The 3,060-nt window shown below is 50.2% G+C and overlaps 1 protein-coding gene across 1 annotated transcript in view; it reads right to left on the bottom strand.

The window, feature by feature from the left end:
- Positions 1 to 3,060, bottom strand: part of LOC113212538 (uncharacterized) — an 11,339-nt gene that overhangs the window by 2,299 nt on the left and 5,980 nt on the right. The window lies entirely within an intron of this gene.

The following is a 3,060-nucleotide window of genomic DNA, read 5'->3' as shown; positions in this document are numbered from 1 at the left end:
CTCTCTCTCTCTCTCTCTCTCTCTCTCTCGCTCTCTCGCTCGCTCGCACTGTGTGTGTGCCGCAGGAGGCGCTGGGCAGGCGTTCCGCACCTTCCCCACTACCCTGCGGCAGCGAGATAGAGGCGAGCGTCGCTTCAGTGCAATTTCAGACCCGATAAATCTCTGAGTCACCTGACTTTGTTGTTTTCACCTCCCTTAGCGCTATGCCCCACACCAGTGCGACGGCTCCGGCCGTGCCCGTCGCGTTATGAGGTACACCTAGGGTCAGCGAGGCAGCCTACTTGACCACTCTGCAAAAAACATTGTGCGACAAAGATAATTAATTGATTTTTTAGCTGCATGATTTGTTGCAATAACGAGAAAAAATTTGTTCCTGAAACGTATATGTTCTCAAGCACATCCAGAAAAAAATCATTATGACTGTAGCGGACTATAGTCATGGATACAATCTGATACAATGGCGCAAAATGTGCGAATGTGCTAGAATTATTACGCGTTTTGATCCACTGCAGTGTACATGTACAGAAAAAAGACACACGAAGAGGCAGTTTTTTTGCCTCCCCCCTTACACTGTACGATATGGTCTTAATGATTGGCAGGGGTGGCGGGTAGGGCATATCGCGACCCCCGGGAGGGGGTGGGCGCGAGGCGCGAGGCGAGGCGCGAGGCCAGGAGATCCAAAGAGGAGAGGGCTGGCATTTGTGGCTCGCCGGGATCAGCCCCCGTGGGGATACTCCCTCCACCCGCGGCGTGGTGTTTACCGCCTTGCCAGCCCTCAATGAGTTGGAGACCAGCTGAAAAATAAATTCGTCCTGTTTTTTACTTTGTAAATAAGATAAACACAAACGAAAGAAAATGCAATCTGGCCTGACAATTAAAAATCTCCGCAAGGATCGGATAGTGAAAGCAGATGACACAAATGCAAGAGTCTGAATTTTTTCATATTTTAGAAGGAAATAATATTTTAATCTTAGCATGTTAATATCTTTACTTTACATGTTTACATCCAAATTTTAGTTGGTCGAATTACACGTCCCTGAAGTGACCCGTGCGCCAGAAACTGGAACCAAAAGCAGTCAACTGACATTCCTTTATGGTTTGCTTACATTCCGGTGGCCTAGCGGCAGAGAGGGAGGGGGAGGGGGGAGGGTGAGCGGGTGGGCTGGCCGAGGCGGGGCGGGCCGGGCGGCCAGTGTTTAGAGGGTTTAGAGCAGCATGAGCACGGGGCGGACGGGAAAGGCAAGTGGAGGGCGGCGGCGCGTGCCCGCCCTATACACCCTACCTAACTAAGCAAGAGCGCACCAAAAAGTCAATGAATATTGGTCACATTGTTGGCTTTCAAGTGCCAGCCAGAATAAATAATGTTAGCAGTTGTTTTGGACTTGTTTAGCCAGTAAAGGTATTGATGTCGTTTAGTGTGTGTGTGTGGGGGGGGGAATCACACGAGTTGCGTCGGTATTTTACAAGCTACCGGAAATCGCGGCAGTAAAACGGGTAGCGAACGGAAAGCAGGGAAAGCGCTAGCGGGAATAACGGGCGAGCGCGTGGTGGTAGTGCGCTGCAGGCTGCGACGCGTGCCCGAGCGTGAGCGCCCACGCTCCAATAAACTTATTCAAAATCCCATTTTACACGTGTATCATGCTATGGCGTAGCCCGCTGTTTACTTTTGCGTTCACCTTACCGTCAGGGTTGGCCCGGCCCGTTCCTTTTCATGGCGCCTGGCCTCCCGTGGTCTCCGGCCCGACCGCGGTCTCCTTGCCTCGGTGACCCGCCCCACCAGACCTCGCCCCACCCCGCTCAGCTCGACGAGCAGGTCGGAGGTAAGCATTCATGTTTGATCCCTGCTCTATGCTCCAGGCACGGCCAGTGTGTTATCGCGTGAAAAAATATTTACAACAAGGAAAAAAGTGTACGAATTAATCCACGGGGTGGAATGATAATTATCAACAAGTGTGGCCTCCAATTATGTTTTGTACGTTCAGGGTTGTCATTACTGTAATGTTTCCTGGGGGTGGTATCGGGTGTCTCGTTGTTGCGCCCAGCCCGGTCCTACAGGTCGTTAACCCAATTGTAATTAAGTCTGACCAGTGCGTGGTGCTCAGACTCATTTATTTACTTATTTGTTTATTTATTATCCTCATAGGTGTAGTTTTACCGAGTTTTACACACCTCGGTAGGGGGGGCGAATTTCGGAAAACGAGGGTACGAATGAGCTCCCCCCCCGAAACCGCCAGCTTATGCCTACCCCCCCCCCTCTCTCTCTCTCTCTCTCTCTCTCTCTCTCTCTCTCTCTCGCTCTCTCACGCACACTCACGCACGCACTTTGAGTGTCTCCGGCCTTTATTCCCGCCGCAGTCAGATGAGAAGGAAGGGATACGCCGTCAGCGCCTTCATTACGGGGGAGCGAATCACCCGCAGTAAACTCGCCACGGCCCCGTCTCGCCCGTCACACGATCGCCAGCCCGCCCCGGCCACCCTGCCTCCCACGCTCATGACGAGCATCGTATGAGTCCTCCGTCTGTCTTGCACAAGTGTGTGAAAAAAAAAGGAAAAAAAAAGTATCAAACAGTCTCTGTTGTTGTTTTGCTGGACACCCTGGACTACAGATTTGTCTCCAATTTAAGCAGTCTTTATAGTTGTGCATCATGGCCACTAAACTTTGTTTAACTTTGCGTCTCAGTTTTCGGTATAAAAGATATTTCATTATTATTTTTAATCAAAGAACTTGTCTTATCATGCATTTCATTGGTCTAGTATAGCCTTCGTTTAATAACGTTAACTTGTTTTCGTATTTTCCCAAGCTGAAATGTTTTACGGTAGGAGGTTGTAACCTGCTTTACAATATCGATCATATACAAAGACGTTCATACAAACCTGCGAATGTTTCTCCCAGTGTGTTATGTTGAAGACAGCGATGATAATACCGTCTTTTGTAGGCGGCTTCTCAGACGTATGGCAGCGTAAACCGTAGATACCGCGTGGCATAGAGGTCAGGCGCGAAAATGGGTGCGTGGATAAAGGATGGGGTAAACGGGGAGTGGGGGGTAGAGGAAGGGAGGG

This window comes from Frankliniella occidentalis, unplaced genomic scaffold (assembly GCF_000697945.3).
Source record: "Frankliniella occidentalis isolate FOCC.00 unplaced genomic scaffold, Focc_3.1 Scaffold81, whole genome shotgun sequence".
Lineage (NCBI taxonomy): Eukaryota > Metazoa > Arthropoda > Insecta > Thysanoptera > Thripidae > Frankliniella > Frankliniella occidentalis.
Note: the sequence above shows the minus strand (reverse complement) of the source record. Positions and strands in the feature narration are given on the sequence as shown.